A 25,000-nucleotide genomic window follows, 5' to 3' on the forward strand; every position below is an offset into this window, starting at 1 on the left:
CTGGGGCCCCTAGGCTACAGGTTGCTGTGGGGCCCCCTCGGAAGGCAAATTTTGCAACAAATGTACATACACAGTGTCATAATTATGAACTAGGAATTAAGGATAACTTGTCTACCAACTGTACTCAATACAATACGGGAATGTTTCAATATTACATTCCATCACAATTCTGCAATTTTTCACTTTTGGCCATTTAGGGGCCCCCTGGCAGGTGGGGGCCCCCTCGCTAGGCTGCAGCCATATCTAGCCTGTGCGTTAGTCCGGCCCTGTACGTACCATAGCAGCGCTAGCAGAGTAATCCAGATGCTTAACATCCTAATGAGTTTATCTAATTAGTGCGCAGTGCGGTTCACGCCTGGATTGAGAGCCTTGACTCCCGACTCAGCGTTCCGTTGCCAAATAAGGATGTCTGTGTCGTCGATACGGTAGCCTACCTAAAGGGTAGCCAATTTAATCTCTGTCATTAACTGCTGGGGCGAGGTGAGTACACCGGTAGCCTTTAGTCTGGCCTGCTGTGTACATTTACCTTTACTAGCGTGTATTCATGCGGGTGTGCGTGCGAGTGTTTGCATGTGTGTGTGTGTTTTTGGGATAGAGGGGCGCTGCCTTGCTGATAACAGTCAATCAGGACTTTATTAGCCTGTGGACCTCGGCCCTCTAAGTCATTAACCTTACGCGATGATGTAACCAGACACTGGGCAAACCAGCAGCCTTCGACCCGGGCTGACATGAGTACGGTATTTGCATACGCAACAGCATGAGGCTAGCTGATCAGGCAGGCTACTGCTGTTCAGATGATGTAATGCACGATAAATAATGGACAACATTTTCTGGTGGGTGTCTTTTTACCCTAATGATGAGGACATAAGAGGGAAAGTAGTTTTGGGTAGAGTGCGCACATCCAAAAACACTTGTTGCAGGTGCCAGACAAAAAAGTTAGACTGTTGAAAAAGGTAGGTCTGCACACTGCCGATCAGCTCCAAAAATAAACTTTATTATTTAAAAAGCAACGTTTCGATCACGCTGGATCTTCATCAGGCTGATCTGGTGCAGACCTACCTTTTTGAACAGACATAAGAGGGAAACCCTTAAATTTTCAGCCATCCTGCTCTTTGTCCAATTATTAATGACCATGCCATTTATGATTTTAACCATAACAATTACAGTGTTTCAAAAAGGTGTGTACATATCTCCATGAAAAAAAAATCATGTTTGAGTGATGATGGTAGACAGATTAGCCTAGTCATGAATTATGCAAAGACGTTTGAAATCCCATCTCTTCATAAAAAAAATGAATATTTGTTTTTCGATTCACATTGCTAGAAGAAATCAGCTAGCATCTCCTTTGAATCTCCAGGCAAAAAAGAAGATGCATTTGAAGTCATTTGCAAGAATAAAGATGTTTTTTCAAATGCATTGGCTATGACATTCTAGGAAGCTGTGCTGTAGCTCACAGACAGCCTAAGATCTCTTGCAATCTGCTTCATTCATCTTTTCACACACGACCTTACAGTGGTGGGTATTCAACAGTCAGACATGTGCGGAGGAGAAGAAGAGAAGAGAAGAGAAGAGAAGAGAAGAGAAGAGAAGAGAAGAGAAGAGAAGAGAAGAGAAGAGAAGAGAAGAGAAGAGAAGAGAAGAGAAGAGAAGAGAAGAGAAGAGAAGAGAAGAGAAGAGAAGAAGACGAAGGCAAGTGAAACAAAAAAAGGCATGACATTACCTACAGTAAAAATGAATCTAGAGCTTTTTAAGGCTCAACTTCCTTCAGTCTCCTCAGCATATCAAACGTCCAATTATTTCACAAATTCTTGTAACTATACAGTATCTTCATTTTTTTTTGCCAAATCCCACCTTTTCAGTGTTTGTGCGAGATTGCACATTATCTCTCTCTGAAAGGCTCCTGTTCACACATTTGACCTATCATTGAAAAGTTGTCAATATACTGCATTTAATAATTCATGAATAAATAGCCTTTAGAAATTATGCTGCTCCTGTACAAGCAGGGATATTAGCACAGTTATTCTCTAAAAGGCTGACCATACATTTGTCCGTATGTTTGGCCAGGGCAAACCTGTGTTCCAGGATCAGACCAACATAGCACTTGTGTATTTTTTTTAGAAGTGGTGAGCAGGACAGGCCTCTTTAATCTCCCAATTAAAACCAATTCTTGAGGGAGGGCTGTGAATGCCACACACACAACTTGATCAAAACGGAGCTTCCATGCCTTCATTCTACTACACCCCTGATCTGATCTTCATACAGTATACTCACACAAGAAAGAAAGAAAGAAACAGAAAAAAAAGAAAGAAAGAAAGAAAGAAAGGTTGCATTGTAAGAACAATCACTGAGAAAGATTAAACCTGCCACTTGACTGCACAATCTCGATAAAGATCATCATCAACAGACAATACAACACACACATACGCACACATATACGCACGCACGCACACTTCAGGCAACAATCACAGGCCGCCATGATACCACAAGAGAGAGAGGGGGAATAAAAACAGGGATAAAAACAGATGAAGGTAGACCAAAAAGCTATAAAAGAAAGAGGCAAAGGGGAGGCCCTATCATTTGGACAAACAATATTGGCCCCTCAAATACACAAAGGCAAAACACTCAGGCCTGGGGACTTTTTATTGCCAGACATAAGCCTGCGGTTCAGGAATTGGAATCACAGCCTTGGGGTGTAACTCTCCCCAGTCAGGTGGGTAGGCATAGGGGTGCTGCTGCTGACTGACAAGCACTTTCCTCCATCATCCCCCCCCCTCCCCCGAGACTGAGCTGTCTTAAGCATGGCACAAACAGTACAGACGCAGTGTTAATTCAACACCGTCCTAGAGAGTACTCTGGGACCAAATACACTCTAGAAGATGAACAATGAACAAACAGCACTGGGCGAAATGCGTTGTTCGCTTCGAAAAATAAAGTAAGAAAAAGAGCAGTAAGCAGTGTGCGGTGTCTTTTGAATTTTGTTGATTGTTCACCCTCTCCTGCCCCACACCTGCACCTGCATTACTGCACAAGGACTCTCTTGAACACTCTCTAGAATATGTTCAATCGACTGTCTAAGTGTTGAAATGACACTGAATAATTTACCATGCACACTGCTCCCTGCATGGGCGCCTTTGTCTGGGCTGCACCCTGTTCACACGTGTGACGGGTTGACTCAGAGGTTGAATGGCATGCATTGTGCGCTGAGTAGTGTTGCCACACATCCAGGTTTTTGCTGGATTGTCCCGGTTTTTATGGTCTGTCCAGGTAAAGGGAATAACTGTCCCGTTTTTTTTTTTATAATGCACGTCTTCATATTACCCCATTGAAATAAACACATATCATGAATGTTTCACGCTCGTGCGTCAATGTGTCCCAGTTTTTTACCACTGAGATGTGGCAACCCTAGCTCTGCGGTGTGCCATGTGTGTGTGTGACGTGCTGCGTTATTATTACTGTGCAATGACCAAAGGAAATGACGCATTTCTCGACTGACATTTAACTCATTTCAATTTGTTACATAAGATATTAAACTGTACCTAATAATGAATGCAACAGCGGCCACAAAATGAAGTGCAACTGTCCATTCCCCAGCACCTTGCTGCCGTACTCTCTTCATCTCTGCATATCTGGGGTGTACAGTGATGGCCAAAAGTATTGGCACCCCTTCAATTCTGTCAGATAATACTCAATTTCTTCCAGAAAATGATTGCAATCACAAATGCTTTGTTATTAATATCTTCATTTGTTTTTCTTGCAATGAAAAAACACAAAAGAGAATGAGAAAAAAGTTTTAGTCAGCTAGCAACTTGGGTAGTTGCCCATGGGAAATTGCATTGTAAACAAAAAAGTAGCTCCCGTAGTTAGCAACTATGGTTTTGAGAAATGCACCCCTGTATTACAAGTAATTTTTGGCTAAATGTAACAACAACAAAAAACCAAATACAAATCTTCGAGGGGGGAAAAATACCACTTCCTCCAGTGAGGTGAGAACAAACGACCGCACAGTACAGGGACAGTATAAAGAACATGTGGTGTACAGTGAAAACTGAATACTGTAAGTACACTGTAGTGATCTTTATCCTGCCTACAGCGTCAGCATACAGGTTCCTCTGTGCCTGGCGATTTTTAAAATAGATAGTGATTTAATGGCCACAAGACTCTGTGGCCAGACACCAGCCTGTAAGGTGCCTGCTAAATCTTTCACACCCAGCCGTGGCTCTCTCAAAAGAATAGCAATTACTATGCATAGAATTACACCCACCACCACATCTAGTGACCTACTCTTTGATCGAATGTGTTCATTTCTTTCGTTCTTTCTTTCTTTCGTTCTTTCTTTCTTTCTTTCTTTCTTTCTTTCTTTCTTTCTTTCTTTCTTTCTTTCTTTCTTTCTTTCTTTCTTTTGCTCTCTCTCTCTCTCTCTCTCTCTCTCTCTCTCTCTCTCTCTCTCTCTCTCTCTCTCACACACACACACACATTCACAGATACATACAAACACACACTACACAAATTTGCGGAAACACAAACAGATACACACACACACACATACTGGACACACACAAATACACTAGCTCAAACAAAAACACACACATACACAAAGAAATGGGAGCAGCCTATGTGAATACACGCATGGTACAATAGCAATCTTGGTTGTTATCCTTGTACACAATTGAAGAGAAGAACACAACACATACATCACATTGTATGGGCAGAGGTGTTATCACACACACACGCATGCACGCACGCACGCACGCACGCACGCACGCACGCACGCACGCACGCGCACACACTTTATGTACTTTATTTGATTCCGTATTACACACACACACACACACACACACGCTCACACACACACACACACGCTCACACGCTCACACACACACACACATACACACACACACACACACACACACACACACACACACACACACACACACACACACACACACACACACACACACACACACACACACACACACACACACACACACACACACAGATCAGCCAGAGGAATGTTATTATCAACTCTATGCATTTGCATGTTATTTCAGTCTGTAAAAAGGCCCATGGTGTCCTTTTATGGTAGACAGCATTCACACTATGTGTCTAAAATTGTTTGGAGCAGCCAGAGGTTAAATGTCAGCACACTTTTTGCCATTTTGTTTTTGCTTTGCTGTGTGTGTGTGTGTGTGTGTGTGTGTGTGTGTGTGTGTGTGTGTGTGTGTGTGTGTGTGTGTGTGTGTGTGTGTGTGTGTGTGTGTGTGTGTGTGTGTGTGTGTGTGTGTGTGTGTGTGTGTGTGTGTGTGTGCAGGTATGTACGGGTGACGATAGGGAACATTAAAAAAAAAAAAGAGAAGGCAAAATGTAAAGGATAAAAGAAAGAAGCTGGTATGGAAAGTAGGATTAATGTTGAGGTCTTGTGCTGCAATTTATTTACAAAACAACGTTTCGGCGGGTGAAGAGCTCTTTTCCAAAACGCTATATCCACCATTTTTGACTTTTGGCATTTTACTATTGAAATCGACTGTTGAGAGGTCCTATCATCTATGTGTGAATTCTTGCCATTCAAATGTTTTGAGAACATACTTTAAAACCTCTATAAAAATGCATTTTGCAATGCATTTCAATGGCATGTCCAATACAAAAATGTCAATTTTTCCAACATTCTGTAAAATGGATATATCTCATTTTGGAAAAGAGCTCTAATTATTAGTGGCATACATCATGAGCATTCTTTTGATGACCCAAAGATGAGACCAACATTCTCTCATGTCACTTGAATAAAAAAACAAACCCTAAAGGTGCCTCTGAAGAAGGTGTTGGTAGCAACGCTGAAACGTTATTCGGGAGTTTGCACAAAATATATGGGCTGGGAAGCCGACAAGGGGGGACAAACGGTATGTTGTCCCGGGCCCAGGGAGATAGGCGGCCCAAAATTGGGTCTCCATTACATTGTATTGGGTTGGGGGCCCTTTCAGATGACTTTGTCCTGGGCCTAGCAAAAGCTGTCAGCGGCCCTGTATATGGGTTACATTTTACTTGATGCCGGCGTCATACGAATGTCATAACAGTGTCATAATAGTGCCAAAGTAGTGTCAATACTAGTGTCATGACACACTCATGGACAAGTCATAAACATGATGTCTATGTCATAAACGTTTTACGGTCATGAAGAGTTGACATCATTAGGGCTGCCATAACCGAATGACACGTAAAATGTTGATGACATTAACATAATGATTACGACACGTGAATGACTGCGTCACAACCCTGTTATGACACTGTTATGTCATGCATATGACACCAGTGTCAAGTTAAGTGTTCCCAATAGATGTTTTCAACTTGAAAAAGAATGGTCGTCACACACTCAGAACTTCATGCAGTTACATTTAATAAGACCAACGTTGACCCTGATGAAGGCGTAAGCCGAAACCTTGGTCTTATTAAATGTAACTGCATGAAGTTCTGAGTGTGCGACGACCATTCTTTTTCAAGTTGAGTCTAATTATCTGCCGTACGCACCTCAAACGGTGTGCGTTTACTGAACCCCGAAGAATAACCCAATAAATGTTTTAACACTAAGTGGCAGTGTGCTGCAGCCTCTACCTTCAACTGAAAAAAAGCCTTTTAGCCTCCCCTCCTCTTTCTCCTTCTCAAGTATCCAGGCCCCCCTGCACGGCCCATCCATCACCCCATCCTTTGCAACGTCTAATATCCTCATTGTAAGTTCGTGGAGCTATGCTGTGGTGCTAATGTATGGACTTTAGCGAGGTAAAGTGATGCTCATGTTTGTTTTTTCCTCTTTAGTTACACTTCCATCAAATCTAATCGCCGTTTTCATACCTCATCAATTGCTAACTGTGGCTAATAGAATATCAGTTTTTGCTGCTAATAGATATTGCACACAAATCGCGCAACAACCTTTAATTTATTCCACATTAATCAATCATTTGTTTGCCATACATCATCGCAAATGAGTAGAAGAATTAGCGGTTAATGCATCATAATTACACAGCCGGCGACAGTATAACAACGTACATAGGCCCTAAGTGTTGCTGGCATTTTAGACTTGGAGGTTCAGGAGCTATGTTGTAATGCATCCTATACATGGATATTTCAGTTTCAAGTTTCAATATTTATTAGGGACCATGTACAATTAAAACATAAACTTTGCCATTTTATATTGTTCCAGGTTGATCTACGTACATCTGACTTAATGAACATAAACATAAAAACAGTGAACAAATCACTCACATGAGTGTCCGCTGCTCCCTACCCCACACATCTTTTAAGCATGCAGTTCTGTCAATCTTTCATTGAAATTCACAGATATCAGATTAACTAAACTATCAGATAAATAGATAGAGTAGAGAGGAGCAATACGCCCCCACGGGGTAATACGCCCCCTGCCCGTTTTTCCCATTTTGACTACTAGATGGCACAAATTTCAATTTGCATGGTTGCTATGAATAGTCCTGACAATGGGGATAAACAAACATCCGCTGTGGATAGCATTTTAAGTAAAAGTAAAGGAAAGTAAAATTTCATGGCTAGTCATGTAATTTTCTGGTGTCAGTACATAAGCATTTACACAGGTAGCCGAAAAGGTTCATATTATGTTGTACCTGTATTGTGTATTGTATGTATACACCATAAAATCATACACATTTTGATTATTTATTGGCATGTTGTTTCTTTCATTGTTTGTCAACTATAAACTATAATTTGAAGTAATATTTGATTCCAACTTCAATATTCATCGCCAGACAACACACCTGGCTGCATCAACAAGTACACATTTTTCTTTTGACAGAGGGTAACAGCTTGTCTGGTGTAGGTTATGATGTGTGGGCTTGCCTGAGAATATGCTAAATCAGCAGATCTATGCGGCCATAAATGCCACCATCACCATCATATTGGAAAGGCATGTTTACTACGCCAACAGCGTGACAACATAATTTGCTCGACATGTTGAGGAGTCATAAAAGCCTAACATTTAACAGTGCAAATATTTCATAATTGCAAAACAATCTCCTCCGTAGTATGGCATGGTTGGATGATGCCAACTTCATGAAATCCTTTCCTAATTCTTTTAATTAGCATACAACATACAAGTGAGTCTCCCCAAACCCCCACCCACCCCCGCCCCCCCAGCTAAGACAACTATTGCACTGAGAGATGAGACTCTTAATGTGAATGTGTAGTATATGATACTGTATGAAACAATATGTATGTGTGCTATGGGATCCATCTGAATTAATAAATATTACTCTACTCTACTATTCTACTCTACATTTATCTGTTGGGATCATCGATCTTGAAAACTGAAGCCTTGTTATAACCTGATTTACATCATCTGGCTGCGTTTAGCAACGTCACGCGGGGGCGTTCCCATTTCCTCACACATACCAGAGGGCGGAAGTCAAGCAAGCCTCATTATGTACGCTGGTCACAGCATTCTGCAAACAGAATATAGACCTTTTTTATGAAAAACACGGAGTTTAACATGACCCATACGCAAGCCGAATACTGCCACTGTTTCGTTTAAAATCGGAATATCCCCTGCATGTAACTGCAGTCAGTGTGGCCAAGAGAAGATATGGTTTTGTCATATCAGTGCAAAGAGGATGTGAGAGCACACTTTACTCATCTTGGGTGCATTTCTGGAAAGCATAGTTGTTCGCCAGTTAGCAACTTGGGTAGTTACCAATGGGAAATTGCATTGCAAACAACAAAGTCGCTAACATAATGAGCAACTATGGTTTCGGCGAAATTCCCGCTGTTGTGTGGCCTCTCCTCAAGAGAGCTTTGGAGAAGCTCATCCTTGCCAGTGCAAAGAGGGGACAAAACGGTGTGGCCAAGAGAAGATTTGGGTTTTGTTACATCAGTGTCATGACGATGTGACAGCATGACTGAGTGAGTGAAATGACAAGTGCTGATGACTCATTATCCAATTGCCTCTGACAGCTAGAGAAAGCCTATCTGCCTCTCATTTACGAAGACGAGACCAAGACAGTCTTTCATGTCATATTTTCCTAAATCTGCCTTTCAGGTTTTTTTTAGATGACAAATGAGGAATGACAACATGCAGTTTGATGGAAATCATCATGTGACACACTGACAAAATTATGAAAATTTGCTACATATATATGACAAACACCCTTCCCTAAAGGCTGTAGTGATGTAATTATTGCCATTGATATGAGAAAGCCAAATCACTACCTGTTGCCAATTGTCGGCTGCTTTCCTAAGGGCTTGGTGCTGTCAGTTTCCTTGTGAGAGATAATGACAATCACCCATTCTGATAATATCAAACAGCTATAACCTTGCACACAAGCTATTATGAAGGTGACATGTAGCATCTGGTATACTATATAGCATTAGGCATCATGATGAAGAGTGACACAAGTAAATGGTGTCTGCAATACAATGTCAGTCTACATATCTAGAAGGAACCACGGCACCACACCATAAAGGTACACTATCAGTCAAGCACATTTTTAGATGCGTCCTAGCATCAGAGGGTATGTCTGTTCGTCGGTCGGTCTGTCGATCGGTCTGTCTGTCCGTCTGAAACACATTCTTGAAATTTGTATGCCCTCCTGTGTCCACAGGGCGGCAGAGCATAGAAGGATGCATCTTTGTCCGCCTGTCGGACTTGTTTCGTTTTCTATGAAGAAACCAAAACAAGCCAAAGTATCAACTTAGAAATCATCAAAATGAGAAGAACAAATATTGATTTTCCCATAGACAATAGGCATTTTCTTGACATTTCCAAGATAATATACGCAAACATTTTTCCCCCCAAGGAATGGAAGCAGGCTGTTTCTAAGATTTGACATAATCAAGGTCCTTTAGATCAGTGTTTCCCAACCAGGGGTACGTGTACCACTAGGGGTACGTGAGCACACTGCAGGGGGTACTTGGGAAAATGAAAAAATGTATGGAGCATAGTCACATTGGAATATAGAGCATGAGTGAGGCGGTATGGTATGACATAAAGGCTTAGGGCGTACGTGAGACAAAAAAGGTTGGGAAACACTGCTTTAGATCAATGTTACCGTAAGTATTCATAGTATGTGATCAGTATTCTTTGTAAGCATTGATTTTGTGTTGGACGTTGTATAGGGATAATATTCTTTTTCTCAATCCTGGTACTAAGAAGAAGGCCTTGAAAAAAAAACACCACTGTGACAGATCCATTTTAGAAATCTCCACTTAAAAGTCCGTATTTAAAAAGCTAAAACTCTATTTACGTCTAAATAAAGTGCCCAAATGGATGCATGTAAACAGGGTCTAACAGAAAAAAACAAAGGTTGCTTTCTCCAAAGAATCAGAAAAACAACAAGTGGGCTGGTATATTTCTCTCCACTCGAGCACTTCTTTGTGATTGATCTAACTTGCCACATGCAATAGCAAAAAATGGAATAGTACCCACCGCAAAACAAGTACGCTCTGCCAGATATGCTGAAACAAATGGGGCTTTGTCGAGCGTATGAAACACTAAAAAAACAAGGGCAGGTCATATTTTTAAAGCTTATTTCAATTCAAAGGTGCAGCCAAGCAGTGCTTGAACATAGAGTCTGATGAATTGCTCGGGAGCTCTCGTGAAATTGTAATGGGAAAGTCAGTGATGTTTTAACCTCTAAGACGGAAAGGCACACATGAGCGCATGCACACACGCGTGCTTGCACATACGCACGCACGCATGCACGCACGCACGCACGCACGCACGCATGCACGCACACACACACACACACACACACACACACACACAGAGCCCTGTGGGTATTTCTGCTGGAGAAAGCTTTCACAGGTGCAAAGCCAGCCTAAGGTTGGAAACTGTGTACCTGTAGATTCTCTTTTTCTGTGGTGTTTTAAATGGACTGCGAATGCCTAAGATGATTTGATTGCGATGAATAAATGTATGCGTGTGTGTCCACGTCAATACCTATAAATAAATGTGAGACCATTTAAAATCTCTCAACAGGCTTTTCAACAGCTAAACGACATGCTCTGCCCTCAGCAACATCATAAGATAACCAAGAAACCTTTGAGTTGTATCGCTCACGCCCCCCTTGACTTGTCAACTCTCGATGAGTCGACGTGGCCGTTTTTTGTACAGCTCTTTTCAAGATGCTGGCTTTCCTAATAGGAATATGGTTTGTTTACATTTATTTACAAATGCCCCAATAGAAAAGCCAAGGTCTTCGAAAGGAACAAACTAAAAAAATGTTGCGTCGTCGGTTACTGATGTTCTATTGCAGGTGGGATGATAAGGTGTACTGTCCGTGTGTACATAGCGGTTATACGTGCAACAGGTGGCCGGCTTGATCAGTGCATAAAGCAATTATATTATATTTATTTTAGGCCACACCAATTTAATATGTTGGTTCTCGGATTCGCCTCTTGTATTTTGTAACAAAATGAAAAAAAAAAAAAATCAGTTTGAATACCCCAAAAAATGAAATCGCTAAAAAAAAACGAAGACTGCATGTTTTCATGAACGGGGAGGTGTCTCTTTAGTAGTTGGAGGTCATGTGACGTAGAGAACCAATAAAACCACTCCTTTCAACATGCCGATTACGACTAGCGAATCAGGAAACGTGTTACATTCAAACATTTACAGACAAACATGCAATGGCAAGTTGAAGCCCCTGTGGGTTAGCAGTAGCAGTGGTGAAACACAGTATTGCTCTTAGTGGAATTAGTGGAGTGGGATAGCAGTTTTAAAAAAGAAAAACAACAACTATTCAACTGTTGAATCATCTCAGTTTATTCAAACCAGATTAATATAATAATTGCCCTGTGAGCTAATTTTGTGCCTGGTCTATTTGGCTGCCTTAATTCCCTTCTACACTGTCCTTCTCCATGTCCAGGTGTTTGCCTGTTTTGCACCTTCCTTTGGAGGTCCATGTGAGGCTGATATACAGGTGGTATAACCACACGACTAATTTTTTTTTTTTTTCGCCCTCTCGCTTCAACTTTTTCCTGAAAAAATCCGAGAACCAACAAATTAAATTGGTGTGGCCTTAGGTCATTATGTGTGTTTGCTTGCTCAGTGATATCGCACATGAACAGGGCACACATGCACATCAATGCACACACACACACACACACACACAGGCTCATCGTTTCTCTTTCTCCTTTGCTCTCTTGCTCTCTGTCTCTCGCTCTCTCTCTCTCTCTCTCTCTCAGTCACGCACTCACTCACTCACTCACTCACTCACTCACTCACTCCACACACACACACACACACACACACACACACACACACACACACACACACACACACACACACACACACACACACACACACACACACACACACACACAGTGTGCTGCTTAGCATGCATCTGCCACACACAAAGCAGCTCAGCTTCAAAGAGATGATTCCTGGCACTCAAAAACATGGCTCTTCCCTTCCGTAGGGTGATGCATGGCTCAGCTTTGGAAGCCTTGCACCTGCAGTCAGGTGTGTGTGTGTGTGTGTGTGTGTGTGTGTGTGTGTGTGTGTGTGTGTGTGTGTGTGTGTGTGTGTCTGTGTGTGTGTGTGTGTGTGTGTGTGTGTGTGTGTGTGTGTGTGTGTGTGTGTGTGTGTGTGTGTGTGTGTGTGTGTGTGTGTGTGTGTGTGTGTGTGTGTGTGTGACTCAAAGACTCAAAGTGCAGCTTTTGTTCCCCAAATACCACACAGCACACAGGCTCCCTACTCACTTGCTCATGCTTCCTCCTCCTCTCCCTCACTCATCCTCCTCATCCTCCTCCCTCCACACACTCACTCTCCCTCCTCCTCTCCCTCCTCCTCTTCCCTGCTCCTCCTCTAACTCTACCTTCTCCTCCTGCTCCTCAACCTCCTCTTCCCTCTGCCTCCTCGTCCTCCTCCTCCTCCTCCTGTTCTTCGTCATCTTCATCCTCCCTCTTCCTCCTCTCACTCTCCCCCCTCCTCATTCATCCTCCTCCTCCTCCTCACTCTTCCTCATCTTCTTCCTCGTCCTCATCCTCCTGTTCTTCGTCATCTTCATCCTCCCTCCTCCTCCTCATGCATCTTCCTCCTCCTCCTCCTCCCTCCACTCACACTCCCTCCTCCTCCTCTTCCTCATCTTCCTCATCTTCTTCCTCATCTTCTTCCTCATGTTCCTGTTCTTTGCCATCTTCATCCTCCCTCCTCCTCCTCCTCCTCATAATCTTCNTCCTCCTCCTCTTCCCTCCACTCACACTCCCTCATCCTCCTCCTCCTCACTCTTCCTCATCTTCTTCCTCGTCCTCATCCTCCTGTTCTTCGTCATCTTCATCCTCCCTCCTCCTCCTCATGCATCTTCCTCCTCCTCCTCCTCATCCCTCCACTCACACTCCCTCCTCCTCCTCCTCCTCCTCCTCCCTCCTCTTCTTCCTCTTCCTCATCTTCCTCTTCCTCATATTCCTGTTCTTTGCCATCTTCATCCTCCCTCCTCCTCCTCATGAATCTCCCTCCTCCTCCTCTTGTTCCTCCTCCCTCCACTCACACTCCCTCCTCCTCCTCCTCCCTCCTCCTCCTCCTCCTCCTCCTCCCTCATCCTCCTCCTCCTCCTCCTCCTGTTCTTCCTCATCTTCTTCCTCCTCTCACAGTTGCCGCCAGCTCAGGGCTGGAGCTGAAGGCAAGTGGCGTCATATTACATTATGTTGCTGTTTGTTTTTGCTATGCTCTTTTTAATTCACGTCACTGAGATCTATTGTCTGACTTGACCTGAATGATGTCAGGGATTCATTATGTCATTATGCCCAACTAGAAATACACACAGAAGACGCACGCACATACACACGCCAGAAAGAAAGACAGGGGAGGGAGGGAGAGAGAGAGAGAGAGAGAGAGAGAGAGAGAGAGAGAGAGAGAGAGAGAGAGAGAGAGCGAGAGAGCAATGAAGTGCTGCCTGACTACCACACTCATCTACAACCTCCATACCCACAACACTTGACCAACACAATACATAAATTACCCTGTGGGTACTAATGCAAACAAGAGATTTGAATGCTGCATTTCCATCCCATTTGTAACAAGTGATGCAGCACTGTATGGCATGACCATTACATTACATCATACTTAGCTGGGACTTGCGGCTATTTTAGGTGTGAGGATTGGTTACATTCCCTGGAGCGATGTGAGATTATGAGTGTTGCTTGACCCCTTAGCACAGAGCCTATGTTATAACATTACAGTCACCAAAATTGTAATCGATATGTCTTAATCTGTTCGGCTCTCTGAACTGTCATAGCAATGTTGTGATGATACAGTTGAGTATTTTCAGCAAATAGTGAATAGGCCCACCGGCGACCCCTTCTGCATTAAGAGGCTATGGGCACTTCAGCCATGCATAAGGGTACAGGAGAGCATCCACAATCCTCCTATGGCTGTATGGTGCACATCTCAAGGGAGCAGTGCAGGGGGCGGTAGCATACTCAGGGTGACTCATGGCGATAGCATTATCCGGGTACTTCAGTCATGGGATAGGATGGGGTAGAGCACTGGTTTATTACTCCTTCCACCAACCTGGCAGATCGGGAGTTGAGCCGGCAACGTATGGGCTACAAGTCGAACGCCCTAAAAGTTTACATATGACTGCCCAGATTCGTCAATACAGATAAAATTGCAGAATCGCAAAGTGTTACTCCATGCCAGCAGTCATTGGTGTCTGACAACTGTCCCTTTCCACTTCTTTCTACCCTTCTCCACTATGTGTTAATCTCTGACTATGTGAAAATCCTGCGATCTTGATTGGTCAGAGCATCCTACGATCATGGAAGCAGGGTGAGCATTCCATCCAGATCCAATTGCAGCTTGCAAAGTGAAGTGGAAACAGCGGCTGGTGCATTTATATAGCGCCTTTCCACTCAAAGCACTTTACATTGTGTGCCTCACATTCACCCATTCACACACCGGTGGCAGCCACGCAGGGTACCACCTTATCACCAGGAGCAACTTGGGGTTAAGCATCTTGCTCAAGGACACGTCTATGGGGTCAAGCAGAGCGGGGCTCGAAACCTGCAACCTTCGGGTTGCTGAATGGCTCCTCTACCGCTTAAGCCACCACTGCCACGTAGGGTGTAAGGTTGGCGATTCAAATCTGCAACTGTCTGAACCCAAGACCAATGTCGTGTCTTATATCACTTGGGCACTTCGGGCATTATGTATCAGTGTGTAGGGCGCTCACGTTGAAATTTTCGGTTAATTCAGTGCACTGAAATTGACCGGATGCTGACTTAACAACGGTAAAAAATGCAGTGCTTGAACGATGGACACTGCACTCACTAAGAGGCCCCCATGTTGTTAACGAAACGGAAGAAGTGTGGCATTCAGTTCAGCAGAAGAGTTTGGTCAACAGTCTCAAAATTATTCTGTAAGTAATGTTGCTGAGACACCAACCTTTTCATGCCAAGCCAAGTATTGCATGCAAGATAGTTGCCATTTGGGGTGAAGGAAATGTAAATACAAGCACAAGACACTTGCTGGATCTCAAATGGTGTACTTGTGCACTTCAGCGTTCATGTTTCAGTGTGTATGCCTGGCATATTAGTTACGCACTAAAACATAGTGCCCGAAGTGCACAAGTGCGCCATTTGAGATCTAGAAACTGTTTAATGTTAACAGCAGCCAACCAATATTTTTGTGAGCTAATGATGTGCTCACCCGTCACTTCCAGTGAGTGCATAGTGCCCAAACCTTTCCACGACATTGTGCACTAATGACCGCACTGCACTGTGTGCACTATGCACTAACCGTCAGTGCACTGACATAAGTGTGCGATAGGAGACGTAGCACAACTCTCGAAGCATGAGGCCATGGGTGCCCTAATGCACAACAGTTATTCACCTGTTAACCCATTTTGCCCCTTTTGGGAAAGGGTGCCCTCTTCCTATTAGATCCTAAATATCTCAGCCTCCGAAGCACATACAAACATGAAATGAGTCACATTTAAAAGCCAAGACCCTCCCCTTGCATTGTAATGTGTTCATTCAGCTCTAACATTCCCACATAGTTAATAAAACAACTAAAATCTTGAAATCTTGAAAAACCTGTATATGTGTCTCCAGGACACAATGGGTTAATCATTTCTAAACACATGGATGCACATCTGTCAGTAATTGGCTCTAAGCCTGTATCTACCTGCAAGTTGTCTCAGCCTGCCATGTGTCAATCACCTTCTCCTTCTGCTTCACTTCATTTACTGACGAGAAACATCCAAAAAGTAATGCTTACCAAGTTACCATATATCTATTTTAAAATTATTATTGATGGGAAATAGTTAAAAAGAGTTAACAAATTCAGTAGGATTGCTTATTAAAAGTAACAAGTAGCACAAGGGTAACAAGCAGTAAACCACTTCCAACATGTGATTAAAAAAAACGGGCTAAATCACTAACACTAACACTTTATAATACATGTCTGACTATAAAGACTTCGTAAATAATTAACTAATGATGAACAAAACATTAAAAATATTATGTTCAAGATTTTGCAAACCTTTTAACAGAGTATTTTTTATTAATTTACAATTTGTGAATGTTTGATAAATATAAAATATTAACATGACATTTCCCCAGTCATTTACAAACATTTGTTAATGTTTTGTTCATCATTTGTTCGTTATTTACTAAATGTTATTAATTCTTTATAAGCAGACATTATTATAAAGTGCTATAAATAAACCTGCACAAATGTTGCGGTGTTAATTCAACTCTTAAAGAGTTCATCCAAGTCCAAATGATGTCAAATCAACTCTCTAAGTGTTAAATGAACACTGCAGAATTTACTGTGTGCCAAAGTGTGTTCTATAAATACACCTGCCCTGCCTTGCTAGCAAGCAAACAGGGACACCGAGAGGGGGAGGACAAAGAGGTCAGTGGCCCTAGAGGCCAAGGGAGTGAGAGGGCCTCCCAGAATGAGGTCCTCATTATATTGCATCAGGGCTTGACACTGGCACCTGCAACCGGCCAAATGCTGGTAAAACTTTGCTGTGGCTGGTGTAAATTGTAGTGTCACTAGCCAATTTGACAGGTAGCTTATTCTATGGCATGACATATCAGAATTGCATATATTCTGCACTTTCCCCCTTGTGGATCAATTATTTGTATTTAAATTCAAGAAACAGTTCAGTTACTCCGTTTCTATTTGTTTGTTTTATTTCCATGTAGAAACCCATGCACTGTCTGGCTTTAAGCACCTCATCTTCTGAGGTTAGATGTACAGCGTCATGATTTTTTTTTTTTTAATTGTGGCGAGTAGAATTGCTGGAAGGCTGCTGACTTGGGAGAATCACTAGCCACAGTGGCCGGCATGCAAAAATGTCATGTATTGAGTTTGGGAGGTGGTGCGGGGTGCAGGGGGCGGGTTTCAGATGACTTAGCCCTGGGCCCGACAAAAAGCTGCCAGCTAGCCCTGGAAGCAAGTGCTGTACAGCAGCATCACGTGTTGCTCTGTAGGTCTCCACGCTACTGAGGGTTCATCGGTCTCAAACGCAACACGGCAGGCACAGGGGCGGATTATGACGCAATGGGCCCCTGGGCCAGACAACAAGACAGGCCCCCCCTTCATGGGTGTTACTTATTTACAACAACAACAAAAAAGATTTAGGGTTTTAGACCAGATGTCCCTATATTGTTGGGGCTTTGGGGGTTTATCCCCTGAGTATATTTGAAAATACAGTTGTTAAAAGTGTGGTTTTAGCACAATATGAGAATGGAAATAAAGAGGCTTTAGGTTTCAGGGCCCCTTTAACTCTTGGGCCCCTGGGTCTGGGCCCGGTAGGCCCATGCAGCAATCCATTCCTGGGCATGCAGGGCCAAGTCACTGTGACCTGCCAGGAGGCCTCCGGAGAGGAGAAATGTCACCCTCCATCCACCTAGAGCATCTCACGCCTGGTTACACACACACACACACACACACACACACACACACACACACACACACACACACACACACACACACACACACACTTTCTCTCTCTCTCTCACTCTCTCTCTCTCTCTCTCTCTCTCTCTCTCTCTCTCTCTCTCTCTCACACACACACACACACACACACACACACACACACACACATACACACGCACACACACTCTCACACACACACACATACACTCAGCACACTCTTAAAGACACTTACACATGCACACGCACACGCACGCGCGCGCGCACACACACACAGCACACTCTTACAGACACTGTTACATGCACCCACACACCCTTACACAAAAACACACACACACACACACACACACACACACACACACACACACACACACACACACACACACACACACACACGTCTCTCTAGCTCAGCGATCTGCGAACAAGAGTACAGGTAGTGGAGGAGTGCAGAGAAAGAGAGGGAGTAAGAGAGCGGGTGGGGGAAGACAAAAAGAAAAGAGAGCATGAGGAGTGCAAGGGAACAAAAAAAATAGAGAAAGAGAGAGTAGAGAGAGAAAATGAAGCGAGGGAGAGAAAGCAACGAGCAACGGTAAGAGTAAAGAGAAGGAGAGAGAGAGAGAGAGAGAGAGAGAGAGAGAGAGAGAGAGAGAGAGAGAGAGAGAGAGAGAGAGAGAGAGAGAGAGAAACTAGAATAGAAAGAGATGGTATGGGGAGAAAAAGTGGGCAACAGTAAGAGTAAAGAATTTAGATACAGAGGAGGACAGAGAGAAAGAGAGAGAAAGAGAGAGAGAAACTAGAATAGAAAGAGAGGGTATGGGAAGAGACACTAGAACGTACAAAGGGAATATGAGAGAGGGAGGAAAGGATATAGAATATGTGAGAGAGAGGGATTATAGATATAGAGAAAGAGAGGGAGGAAGGGAGGGAGGGATGGAGTGTAGAAAGAGAGAGGTGGAAATATTCCATGCAATCAATCAGGAGGACGAGGAGAATCGGCGCTGGCCACAATCTGGCCCCCGTCTGCACACAAACACCGCGTTAGTGCTGCAAACATGCCCAAAACACACACACACACACACACACACACACACACACACACACACACACACACACACACACACACACACACACACACACACACACACACACAGGCACACACTCACACACACACACACACACACGCACACGCACACGCACACAGGCACACAGGCACACACACACACACGCACACACACACACACACACACACACACACACACACACACACACACACACACACACACACACACACACACACACACACACACACACACACACACACACACACAGTTCGGCCGTCACCACAGTAACCAGTCCTCTGCTCCTCCGCTTCGCTCTGCTCTACTCTACTCTGCCTGTGCTGACATTTTGTGCAAGAGACCCTTTCTTTCTTTCTTTCTTTCTTTCTTTCTTTCTTTCTTTCTTTCTTTCTTTCTTTCTTTCTTTCTTTCTTTCTTTCTTTCTCTCTCTCTTTCTTACATTTGTTTGTCTGGTCTATTTTTGGACATTTTCATCTCTTTTTTTCTTTAGTTTGCTCTCTCTCTCTCTCTCTTTCTCTCTCCCTCTGTCTGTCTCTCTCTCTCTCTCTCTCTCTCTCACACACACACACACACACACACACACACACACACACACACACACACACACACACACACACACACACACACACACACACACACACACACACACACACCTTTCATCTATTTCAACCTTTGTTTATTTTATTTTTATTGTGGTCTGTCTTTTTTTTCTCTCTCCTGTTATTCTCTCGTTTCACCCCTCCTTTTTTTCATCTCCCTTCTTCCTCATCTGTTTGATCCACATAACCGCATGTGTCTATTGTCATAGTCAGTTCTTTCACGGTCGAAATGGCTCATGTTCCCGTTATCATTCCTTAGAGCAGTGGTTCTCAACTGGAACAGTCTTGGGACCCACCATTTTCCACTCTCATTCGGTCGCGACCCAATTTTTTCAGCGTTCAAGTCAATTCAATGCAATTCTCAAAATGTAACCAAGACTCGAATGACAGGTTGCACGCTATCTATCTCGCATAAACATTCAGATTGTATCTATGACGACAGATGACACGGAGTTCACTAGCCTATCAAATTAAAAGTTGTAAATTGTTGCAGGAAAAGTTGGATTTTTTTTTTTTAGAATTACGTTTTTTTTTACACCAAGGCTTCGCGACCCACCCATGACCCCTCCGCGACCCACTTTTGGGTCGCGACCCACCAGTTGAGAAACACTGCATTAGAGCAGGGGTGGGGAACCTCTGTCTCGAGGGCCGTTTGTGGCCCTTGAGGTCGTTTCATCCGGCCCCCGATATGATTTTAATGTTATGCAGAATCACATGAAATATGACATATTTTGTAAAGGAATATTAGAAATTACATGTGCAGTACAATTAAGTTATATTCAGGGGTCCTAGAGAAGGTGGGGACTGTTTTAAAGGTAGCTGCCTTCAATATAGGCCTAAAGTGCAGGGGGAAATCCTGGTTTGTGTTCATGATACGGCCCTCGGAGGACTTTTACGGCCCTCGGATGAATTTGAAGTGGCCCCTCGAATGAAGAAGGTTCCCCACCCTTGGCTTAGAGGGACTCCCTAATCCTGTTTGGCATCCCCAGTAGTCATTGTAACTACTGCTTTAACAGTATTGAAATACTTTTGCCATCCTGTAATTACACGAATCATCATGTAATGCCCTCTGGCATGGTCTTTTACGAGATGTTAACATCATTCAGAATCATGGTATCATTATTATTGTATTATCATATTGTCATTATAGTAGGCCTATTATTATTACTACTATTACATAATGAAACACCAATCAAAAGAGACTCATTATAAAAATCATCCCAGATGAAGTCCTTGTCGTGGGCCAAGGCTAAAAAAGAACAAACTAGCTACAATAAATGAGTGCAGTATAGAACAAGACTTTGAATAATGTATTTTTGATTGTAAACAACATTCACTATAAACACACACACACACACAAACACACACACACACACACACACACACACACACACACACACACACACACACACACACACACACACACACACACACACACACACACACACACACACACACACACACACACACACACAGTCAGCCGGCCTCTTCACAACACACACATCGTCAGCTGGTCCTGGCAGCTGACACAGTCAGTCACACTAAGCTTTAGTGTCAACAGCATGTTGTAAATGGCCCTTTAGAAACGACTTATTCTTTAGGAGTTTAGAGTTCATTTTATTTATTGTTATTTATTTATTGTTTAAAAAGGGACCGTATACAATTGATGTCAACAACATGACATAAGGAGCCTTTAAAAAGGACGACTTTTTGAAGAGCTTAGGATTTATTTTAGTTTCTTTTTTAAAAGAGACATTATGCATTCACGTAACACTATTCTTGTGCTGAGCAAGAAAAGATAGCCTTGCATCTGTAGGTTTATATTCTTTCTTATTTCACTATCTGGCCTTTCACTTTAATCCTTAGTCTTTAATCCTAGTCTTGTACCGTTCTGTACACAGAAGGACACTGATTTCAGAATATATAATACAGTAATAGGCCTACATACAAATCTCACACACCCGCCCACCCACACATCCACATACAGTACATATGTAGGTGTAAAGATGTACTTTGGCATAATTTACTGCACTAATGGCTGTTGGATAAAAAGATGTTTTTAGTCTGCTTGTCCTGGTTTTTCATGTATCTGTATCTACTGCCATGTGTGTGTGTGTGTGTGTGTGTGTGTGTGTGTGTGTGTGTGTGTGTGTGTGTGTGTGTGTGTGTGTGTGTGTGTGTGTGTGTGTGTGTGCGTGTGCGTGTGCGTGTGTGTGTGTGTGTGTGTGTGCATAGGTGATTTTTGTCAATGTTTTATATCTATGTTTAGTTTAACTGCACATTGGAGACTGGATTGGAGACATTGGACACGCAATTTCAAACTTCTCTGCTAACCCTGTTACATTTTTTCTTGACAATAAAGTACACTTGACTTGACTTGAGATGGCGGCAGATTTTGTGGCTTTGTGGCTGAAGAAGGCTAATATGAAGGCCATGACCAGGGAAGCCGAGAGGGGGGGGGGCAAAGGGGACAATTGTCCCGGGCCCAGGGACAGAGGGGGCCCAGAATTGGATTCTCATTACACTCTATGTATTGGGAGGGGAACCCTTTCAGATGTCTTTGTCCTGGGTCCAGCCAAAGTTGTCAGCCCTGGCAATGACGACCGTTTCATAGTGTGACCCTGCATGACCTCATTGTCCTTCATCATCACCTATCCACGTAATTGTGATGTTTGCTGGAGACGCTCAAGAAACAGGCAAAGAGCAAGTTGTTTGCATCTGATCATCGCATACATAAGCTGATGAATTCACTGTACAATTCCAGATGTAATTGTGTATTCCGTTTGCAATTAGCTAGATAACTCCGGCACAATACACAGAAGCGGACTGAGGAGCCGTGTAAATTGACATTCAATTAGCTATGGCATTTCAGGAACTTCGAGCCCAAATGTCAGCTAAACTTCGAGCTAAACAAACAGACAGTAGCGGCGGCAGGTCCATTAAGCCAGGAAATGGCATAAATCATAACTCGCAACACAAAATAAATGAGTCTCGCTCAGGAATGAAAAGTGAGAAAACTGTTGTTGTTGCCAGACTGTGCGTGTTGTGTTGTGGCTTTTTCTTTTCTCATCTTTTTTCTGTGAGTTCAGACCAGATGCACGACCCGTCTTCTCGTGGAGATGTGCTAATTTATCACTGCCTTATCAGCTGGGAGGCGACCAAGCCATTTTTAGAGCCCAGTCAAACTCGTCCGACCTGATGTGCAGTGGTGTGTGTGCGTGTGCGTGTGCGTGTGTGTGTGTGTGTGTGTGTGTGTGTGTGTGTGTGTGTGTGTGTGTGTGTGTGTGTGTGTGTGTGTGTGTGTGTGTGTGTGTGTGTGTGTGTGTGTGTGTGTTGCATGCAGCTTGGAAGCAGATGCTTGGGTGTGGATGATGTTGTTCGTCCCACCACTTCAGAGACAGAGTTTGTATTCGAAAAAAAAAAAAAGCTATTCCAGGCACCCCGAAATGTAAAAAAGAGGAAGGAATTAGATACTTGCTTTTAATAAATACATGTTTTAAAAGCCAAGATGCTTCGACCTCTCAATAGGTCTTCATCAGTTCTTAGTTTTGTCACAAACAGTTTGAACCATTGGTCCTAGGCAGAGCCAGATTCAGATGACCCGTGGCCCTTAAGCTTCAGGTTGATATAGGCCCCCCGCCGAAAAAACAAATCATGACAAAATTACACAAACAGTGTCATGATTCTAAGCTATTAATTGAGGTTGCTAAAGTTTACTTTGCTATAGAGATGAGTATTAACAAGAGATGGTTTTTTTCACCACTGCATCTGCAATTCACCAAAATTGTATTCCCCCTTTGGCCAATCAGTGGCCCTCTGGCTGGTGGGGGCCCCTAGGCTGCAGCCATATCTAGCCGGTGCGTTAATCCAGACCTGTTCCTTCGGCTACATCGTGCCATCACCTCATGTGAACCATAAAGAACAACTATTTCTTTCTTTCTGACTTTTCACTAGCCTTGATTGAGATTGGACAGTTGAAGATGGTGGATGACATGAAATGAGTGGTAAAGAGAGATGGAGAGGGATTGGGGAATGACCTCGGGTTAGAATTAAGCAGTAAGCCACGAGATGCCGTGGGTTACGCTCGATTGATAACGGGGCATGATGCGAAGCGGAGTGCTGTAAACGTCCCCTTGCCCGGACTCAAGTGTCTTATTGCTTATCTAACACTGTTACACTTAATCGCTGACCAAATTTCTTTAAAAACGCTTTAATGACAATTCATTTAATCCGTGCCGAGCTAAAGTTGAGGAAGTGATTGTGGTTACCCCGGCAACGTTACTCGGCATGCGTGCATGCGTCGCGCTGCCAGAAAACTCACTTCGCAACAAAAACTCAGCAAGGGGTGATAAACACCGCAGGAATGAAATGTCTTTGCAGTCACACTGATACCCCACCCACAGATGGTGCAAATATTTGCTCTTCTTGTTCTTCTTGCTCTTCTTCTCCCGCAGATTAGATTGGAACCCGCATCCCCAGTGTAGGCCTGACGGTAGGGACACATAGGAGGCGAAGCAAGGCGAAGCGAAGAGAGGCGAAATTCAACCGTCATCAGGTCGTCGCGGCGAATCAAATGGAATGGAACAGTATATTGTTGATTTGATTGGGCCGTGGCAGGCGAATTCGCTCCTCATTTGCATAACATTAAACTTTCTTTAATAATTTCGCTTCGCTTCGCTCCTGTTCGCTTGCTGTCGCTTGCCATCGCTTGCCTTCGCCTCGCCATCGCTTGCCTTCGCCTGTCTCATAGGAATGAATGGCAAAGTTCGCAAATTCGCGTGTATGTGTCCCTACCGTAATGGTACAGTGCAGTAGCCCACTGAGCCATGTCACCCCAACTTTTCCTATGGATTGACACCCGACATCCAAGAGCACCCAACACAATGATGAAGGATGCATGGACCATCTGTGCAGCAAGTAATCTGGGGTTTTTAATGCAAGTTTGTACTGTATGTGCTTGAAGTTGCAATATACAGTAAATATCTAACTAAAGAGCTTACTATAACTTGAAAAAGCTTTACTGTACATGTAGTGGTCCTCAGTAACACATTATGAATTGCAATACTGGTGACAACAAACAAATAACAAGGCTCATGTCGTAACTAGACCAATAGATACAAACACTCCTTTATTCGCTCTGCTGTTCAGCTGCTAAACTCTACAAGGAAAAGCAGATAGTCATACGTTGCATGCATAAGTACTCTTTTATGCATCCTCTGCACTGCAGATATTTATTTATTTATTTATTTATTTCTTTATTTCTTTATTTATTTATTTATTTATTTATTTATCCACCTTACTTTTGTCTTTTTAAAATATTTTATGTGTTTCTTGTGTTTTTTATGTGTGAAGTGTGAATGTGTGTGTGAAAGGTGTACTACTACTGCACAAAAATTGCCCATACTGGGACAAATAAAAGCTATACT

General features: G+C 43.2%; 1 protein-coding gene across 1 annotated transcript in view; it reads right to left on the reverse strand.

Annotated features, from left to right (window-relative positions):
- Positions 1-25,000, reverse strand: part of kcnk9 (potassium channel, subfamily K, member 9) — an 89,310-nt gene that overhangs the window by 56,184 nt on the left and 8,126 nt on the right. The gene's annotated exons all lie outside the window — the stretch shown is intronic.

The sequence above is a fragment of the Engraulis encrasicolus genome, chromosome 20 (assembly GCF_034702125.1).
Source record: "Engraulis encrasicolus isolate BLACKSEA-1 chromosome 20, IST_EnEncr_1.0, whole genome shotgun sequence".
Classification (NCBI taxonomy): domain Eukaryota; kingdom Metazoa; phylum Chordata; class Actinopteri; order Clupeiformes; family Engraulidae; genus Engraulis; species Engraulis encrasicolus.